The sequence below is a fragment of the Myotis davidii genome, unplaced genomic scaffold (genome assembly GCF_000327345.1).
Source record: "Myotis davidii unplaced genomic scaffold, ASM32734v1 scaffold164, whole genome shotgun sequence".
Classification (NCBI taxonomy): Eukaryota; Metazoa; Chordata; class Mammalia; order Chiroptera; family Vespertilionidae; genus Myotis; species Myotis davidii.
The window spans coordinates 1,995,160-2,002,513 of record NW_006296417.1 but is presented as its reverse complement, the minus strand read 5'-3'; the positions used below and the strand labels follow the sequence as shown (position 1 = coordinate 2,002,513).

The 7,354-nt window shown below is 55.4% G+C and overlaps 1 protein-coding gene across 2 annotated transcripts in view; it reads right to left on the bottom strand.

Annotated features, from left to right (window-relative positions):
- The window catches only part of DET1 (de-etiolated homolog 1 (Arabidopsis)), a 42,412-nt gene that overhangs the window by 13,201 nt on the left and 21,857 nt on the right, over window positions 1-7,354 (bottom strand). Inside the window, exon 1 of one of the 2 annotated variants that reach the window (XM_006771745.2) lies at window positions 41-163. The exons of the other annotated variant lie outside the window; for it this stretch is intronic. The gene's annotated coding sequence lies outside the window, so the exon portion shown is untranslated. Of the gene's footprint in view, window positions 1-40; window positions 164-7,354 lie in introns of those variants that run through there. 2 annotated transcript variants of the gene reach the window in all.

The window sequence follows — 7,354 nt, the reverse complement described above, 5'->3', positions numbered from 1 at the left end:
ACGGGCTGGGAGGCCGGGCTGGGGAAGGAGAGGTCCTCACCTGTGGGTCCCGGCTCAGAGGGCCGGGGTTAGGGACCCCCGGCCGGCTCTGCGCGCACCCCCCCCGGCCCCGCCCCCGCCATGCTTCGGGACCCGGCTCCGCGACTTCAGGCCCCCGCTTCCGGTATCCACCGGAAGTGCGGGGTAGCGAGAAGCCACGTGGGGATAGCGCGCCGTCCAGCCGGGCCTGGGAAGCGCTGCAGCGCACCCTGGTGTCCGGAGGCGGGTAGAGGCCAAAGAGGCCCAGTGATGGCCAAGGAAAAAATTCACCCAGAGCTCCTAGCAGGGCACCTATGGCCATGTCTCCGCGCCTGCTGGGCACCTTTGCAAAAAACAGATATAAACGCCAGTGTGGCTAAGTGGTTAGGACGGCCCACGCACCAAAGGGTCTCGGGTCTGATTCCCGCTCAAGGGCACATTCCTGGGTTGCAGGTTTGACCCCTGGCCATGGTCGGAGCATGTGCTGGAGGCAACCAATTGATGTGTCTCTCTCACATCTCTCTCTCTCTCTCTCTCTCTCTTCTTTCTAAAAAAAATAAAAATTTTTCACCTTTTGATTAAATGCACTGTTTCGTTAGCTGGAGGAACCTAAGTAACTGTGAATGCTTTTGCTCATCGAATACTTGGATTGGCCTACGCCTGAAGTCAGCGCCGCAAAGACAGGGACCATTTCTGTACTGCAAACTCCTGATCCCCGAGGGTTGACACTGTGCCAGGCACGCGGGCGCTCCAGAAGGATTTGCTGGATGCTGACAACAGTCTTTTGTACGCACAGGGCGGAGCCTCGGTGGTGGGGTCACCTTCAAGCACACCAGACGTTCCCTTGTGTTTCCCCGGCTCCTCAGCCTGCCTCTCTCAGATGTTCCCGCATCTAATTCCCTCCCAATGTCCTCTCACCCTGGGAAGAACACTGCGTGCCCAACTGCCACTGCACACCCCCCCGCCCCTCCTCCTTTGTCCCTCTCAGGAGTCCCCAAGTGAGTGCGACGATGGGGGACAGGCAGGGAGCTGAAGGACTTGAGAGCTTTCTCGCCACTCACTCCAGTCCTCCTGCGGCTCGTCTGCCTGGGCTTTTAACCACTCTGCCCGTGATCTGCATTAGCCACGAGGGGCGGGGCGGGGGATCACGGCATGAGAGGCTCTTGTTCTGTCTCCCTCTCAAGAAGAGGCTAGCAGAGAGCTCTTCACCTCTACGCGCTGGCAGACATGTCTTCCCCTAAGTATTACACCACCCCACCCCATCACCACCCCCATCACCACCGCGGCCACCGCCACCACCAATCCTTCAATCCAAACAGCTGCACCACCGGGTACATACGTACGGTATGCCAGACCCTGTGCCAATTATTTCACCTGCATCCTCTCAGTTACTCCCCGCGCTGCCGCTGTGAGTTAGGTATTATTATCCCCATTTTACAGATGCAGAAACTGAGGCTCGGTTCCACTTGATAAATCCTCTATTTGCTTTACAAGACTCACTTCATCATCATAAGCTACTTGCAGGAAACGGCCGGTTTCTGCTTGCAGTTCTTCAGTCTTCAGATGTCAAACCCAAACTCGTATCAACTGTCTGCCTTCCCTCCATGCTCTTGGCTAAATGCTCCCTGCCCAGATCCACGTATTTCTTTAAAAAAAAAATAAATAATGTTTTGAAATATTTTTTTATTGAATTTAGAGAGAGAGGAAGGGAGAGGGACAGAGAGATAGAAATATCAATAAGACATCGATTGGCTGCCTCCTGCACGCCCCCTGCTGGGGATCGAGCCCACAACCCCGGGCATGTGCCCTGACTGGGAATCAATCCATGACCTCTTGGATTGGATCAATGCTCAAGCACTGAGCCAAGGCAGCTGCACAAAACAAGTCGTTTTTGATTGTTGCCTAGCACATATTAGAGGCTGCCTAATATGTATTTGCTGAATGAATGAATGAATGAGTCCAACCTGGTGTCTGGTGCTCTCCTCTTTCTAGATGTGCCTGGGATGTGGGGTAGGAGGGGCGGGAGGACGGAGAGGCAGGGAACACCCCAGCATCGTCCCTCCTGTGGAGCACGTCCCGTGAGCCAGGGGTCCCCGGGCACCTCGGGGCCCCGCTGGTCCACCTTCCACTCTCAGGGGCAGGAAGGAGGAGAACGGCTGGAAATAGAAGGAAGAGGTTGCACGCTGCACAAAACAAGTCGTTTTTGATTGTTGCCTAGCACATATTAGAGGCTGCCTAATATGTATTTGCTGAATGAATGAATGAATGAGTCCAACCTGGTGTCTGGTGCTCTCCTCTTTCTAGATGTGCCTGGGATGTGGGGTAGGAGGGGCGGGAGGACGGAGAGGCAGGGAACACCCCAGCATCGTCCCTCCTGTGGAGCACGTCCCGTGAGCCAGGGGTCCCCGGGCACCTCGGGGCCCCACTGGTCCACCTTCCACTCTCAGGGGCAGGAAGGAGGAGAACGGCTGGAAATAGAAGGAAGAGGTTGCAGGCCGAGGAGCCAAAGCCCAGGGAACATGAAGAATCTTCGCTGCGGGGACAAGCACTCTTCTTCCCATAAAAGCAATGAAATTAGAGGTAATTGTGAGACACCGAGATTCGATCAAACCAGGGAGGCGCTCAGGTGAGGGGGGCCGGGTCCCCCCGCCAGCGCCGGCAATCGCCCTCTGTCTCGGGGACTGAACAAACAGTCCCTCCGGGCCCCGTCCCCACACTGCCCTGCAATGGGGGGGTGCTGGAGGAGCTGGGGTGGCCTGGCCCCCACAAGGCACAGGCCTCCGCCCAACCCGTCCCCGCCTGGGACCTGCTCAGAGGGCAGGACGCTAACGGGTGGCTAAGCTGGGTTCGCCGTCCTGTCTACCTTAGGCCACGGGCACCCGGGGGCCAGGGAGGAGCCGGAGGGCCATCGGAGGCGGGGGACAGGGCCTCCCTTCCTCCGCTCCCCTCCACCCTCCACTTTTGGGGGACGGGGACAGTCAGCAGCTAAGCACCTGGGATGTCTCTCTGACCCACACGGGGCAGGCTGAAGAGCCGGGAGGTGGGCAGAGAGGAGGGGGGATGCCTCGCCCTGCCAGCTTCACAAAACAGGACTGTCCGCCGGGGGCTGGGCCCCCCGGGCATCTGATAAGGTGGTTCGGTCGCTGGAACACCTGCCCCGCCATCTGGCACTTTGTCCTCTGGACGGGGCCACCCAGGCCTCCGTGCCCACCGCCCGGGAGCCAGTGGGCTGTAGGGGTCGCTGATACTGGCCAGCAAACATGACACCCCACCCCGCCTCCCCAAGTACCAAGGGCTGTAGGGTAGATTTCCCTACGTGTGTTCAAAGGCGACTTTGTGAAGAGATGGCCTCTAAAATGACGGGGGTGGGGCCTCTCTAAGGCTCCTGGGACTCTAAATTCACTGAGATAAGAGAGCGGGGTTGTTGGGGCTGGCACAGGGAGGGTTTCGACGACTGCCCTCTCTCCTGTCAGCGGCCCGGGGACCATCAATCATTCCAAATGCTGAGCTCCAGGAGCTAATCTGCTGGGCAATCAGCCCCCCACCCCTCCCCCTCTCCGGGGCTCTGGAAACCATAGCATTTGGGGAGACAGCACAACACCTTCGTCAGCAAATCCTGTTAGCCCCTGTGGAGCGGCAGGTGACCCATGAATATATGTATTTAACTGTTCCAGTGGCGTGTGAAGGAAAACACAGTGGGGGCGGCGGGAGGTGGTGCTGCCCGCCAGAACCGGCCCAAACCCTCCTCTGCATTTCCCAGCCTCCAAATATTTAAAGACAGACATGTGTCCGGCCGGTGTGGCTCAGTGGTTGAGCGTCGACCTATGAACCAGGAGGTCACAGTTCCATTCCCGGTCGGGGCGCATGCCGGGGTTGTGGGCTCCATCCCCGGTACGCGGCGTGCAGGAGGTAGCTGACCCATGATTCCCTCTCATCATTGATGTTTCTATCTCTCTCTCTCTCCCTCTCCCTTCCTCTCTGACATCAATAAAAATGTGTTTTTTAAAATAATAATCAATAAACAAAGACAGCCATGTCTCTATCCTCAAAGGGGGCCTTCTCCGGGCAAACAATCCCCTGTCCCTTCAACAGTGGCTCCGACAGGAGCCTGGAAAGTTCAGTCCTGGCTTCGCCCTGCCCAGGGCCCTTCCTGCAGGCGGGAAGGGGTAAAAGGAAGCAATGACAGTGATCTGCACACGGGCCCCGGAGCAGCCGCCACCCCGCACCCCCGCTCCTCCACCCCCGTGATTGATTCCCGGTTCACACTAATTAGGCCTCGCCTGGCTGGGGACAGGAACGGCGCTTCGCCATTTTCTTGAAGGAAACCGAGTGACAGGCCGACCTGCTGGTGGTTGCCAGGCAACCTTGATGATCCTGCAGGAAAGGCAAACTCCAGAGAGGCCGGGGCCAGAGCCTTGTTAGCAGCTATTGAATGGGAGCCGCTGCTCGGCCGAGAGGTGCGAGGAGGGCCTGGCTGGCGTGGGCTCCCGTGGCTCCAGCTGTCTTTTAGATGGCGTGTGTGTGCGTGTGTGTGTGTGCGTGTGTGTCCGCGTGCATGTGTGCCGGGGGTACCTATGCAAAGTGAGCTGGGAAAGAAAAAAGTAATGTTCTTCTATAAAGTGAAATCAGGCGTGGCTCAGTGGTTGAGCGTCGACCTATGAACCAGGGAGTCATGGTTTGATTCCCAACAGGGCACATGCCTAGGTTGCAGGCTCGATCCCCAGCAGGGGGCGTGCAGGAGGCAGCCGATCCATGATTCTCTCTCATCATTGAGGTTTTTATCTCTTCCTCTCCCTTCTTCCCTCTGACATCCAATATCCTATATAATAAAACCCTAATATGCACATTTGACAGAACAACTGGTCGCTATGACATGCATTGACCACCAGGGGGCAGATGCTCAATGCAGAAGCTGTCCCCTGGTGGTCAGTGCACTCCCACAGGGGCAGCACCGCTCAGCCAGAAGCCAGGCTCATGGCTGGCGAGTGCAGCGGCGGTGGCAGGAGTCTCTCCCACCTCTGCTGCAGGCGGGTGGTAAGGAGCGAGGGGTCCGGGACTGTGAGAGGGATGTCTGACTGCCAGCTTAGGCCCGATCCCCCCCGGAGCCTGGAGCAACAAGACATTTTTTTTTTTCTACCAAGAGGAAATGTTATCTTAGAATGAAATCCCAGGGATCAGGCCTAAGCCAGCAGGCACACATCCTCCGAGGGGTCCCAGACTGCGAGAGGGCTGGTATAAATACAGATGTAACAAGACAACAAGACACAGAACCTACACAGAACCTAGAGACAGAACATGGCAAAAGATCCTGGACAGAAACTGGCGACAGAACCTAGAGACAGAACCTAGCGAGAGAACCTGGCTGAAGAACCTAGAGAGAGAACCTGGCTACAGAACCTGGATAGAACATGGCAAGAGAACCTGACTGGAACCTGGTGACTGAACCTGGCTGGAGAACCTGGACAGAACCTGGCTGGAGAACCTAGCGAGGGAACATGGCTACAGAACCTGGCTGGAGAACCTGGATGGAGAACCTAGCAAGAGAACAGGGACACAGAACCTGGCTGGAGATTCTAACCAGAACTTCACTGGAGATCCAGACCAGAACTTGGCTAGAGATCCTGGCTAGGCTGCTGATCAACTGAACACTGTCTCTGTGCCATTCCTTCTTCGCCGACTCCGTCCACACCTTTGGGGACCCCTGGACCTGCTGGGGTTGGACCCCAGCACTTATACATCTGTCAAAACCCATGGAAGGTACAACCCAATGCGAACTATGTGCCTTGGATGATAACCATGTGTCAGTGTGGGTTCAGTGATTGAAACAAATCAATAAACTCTGGTGGGGAGTATTGAGAGGGGGTAGGCCATGAGGATGAGGGTGTGGAAGCAGAGGGGTACGGGAAATCTCTGATCAAGTTTGCTGGTCACCTAACACTACTCTAAAATATAAAATGTAGCCCAGCCCCCAAGGTTGAATGTCGACCTATGAACCAGGAAGTCAGTGTTCGATTCTAGGTCAGGCCACATGCCAGTAAGGGGCATGTAGGAGGCAGCCAATCAATGATCCTCTCTCATCCTTGATGTTTCTATCTCTCTCTCCCTTCCTCTCTGAAATCAATAAAAATGTGTAAAAGTTTTTAAATAAGAAATAAAATGTAAAAATCGAAACGATTATATGTGTGTGGACTTGCTATAAACTGCAGACCTCCGGTTCACCCCTGAGCATCCTCGAGCCAAAAACTCATGAAGGTCATTGAGCCCCAGAGCCTGGAGCAACAAGACATTTTTTCTTTTTCTTTTTTTTTAACCAAAAGGAAATGTTATTTTAGAATGAAACCCCAGCCAAGGCCGCCGTGAGCTGTGGAACACAGTTCCATAAAGCCAAGGCCCTCGGAGCTTAACAAGATTTCCACCTGATGATGGGCAAACAATGACTTTATCCAGATTCCCCCCGAGGAAACAGGAGTCTCCCAATTGCGCTGAAAGGTTGAGCTCACGGCGGTAATAACAGAGCTGATCCTAAGCCATCCCTCAGCCAGCCTGAGTGTCCCCCGCATGCTAATTAACTCTCAATTTCCTCCCCAAGGGCAGGACAGGAAGAGCTGCTGGGAGGAAAGCCTGGCAGGGAATGCCAGGATCTCACCTGTAATCTCTCTCTCCAATGGTGACAGAATAACCGATGGCTTCTGCGAGCCGTCTTCAGTGGCCGCCTCTGCCATTCTCCACTGAGGGCTCCTCTGATGGATGGATGGCCCGGTAGGCTGCCAACGGGGGTGATGAATGCTCCGCTCGGCCATTCAGGCAGGGGCCTTCTCACTCACCTCCCTGGGCAAGCGGCCTTTATCTGCAAGGCCTAGAACACCCTGGGGACACATGAAGGGGAAACGGAATGCCTTCTCTTTATCTCTAACCCGGTTCAAAATTAGCCTGAGCTCTCCTTGTAAATCTCAGATGGAGCCGTTCCAAGTTCACGATGTTTCTGCCGTTTCATTTTGTGTGACAGCAGTGGCATCAGTGTGAGGCAGGATTTATCGTTTGCAACGTGCTCTCCTCTCCGGGTGTGTGAGCGGGTCTGAGGCTCACCAAAACGCTCGCAGGTAGGAAAGGAAGGTCCGCCGCCCTCGCTGAGTGAAGAGAAGCCTGGGGACAGAAGAGCTCCCCAAAGCCAAACACCAGTTCCTTTCAGCAAACAACTTGGTGCTGGGGACTTTTAAAAATATGCTTTTATTGATTTTTAGAGAGGGAGACCTCGTTGATGAGAGAGAATCTCCCTAAAAAAAAACCCTGCACCCATTAGCAGTCACTCCCCATTTTCCCCTCCCCTAATTAGGGA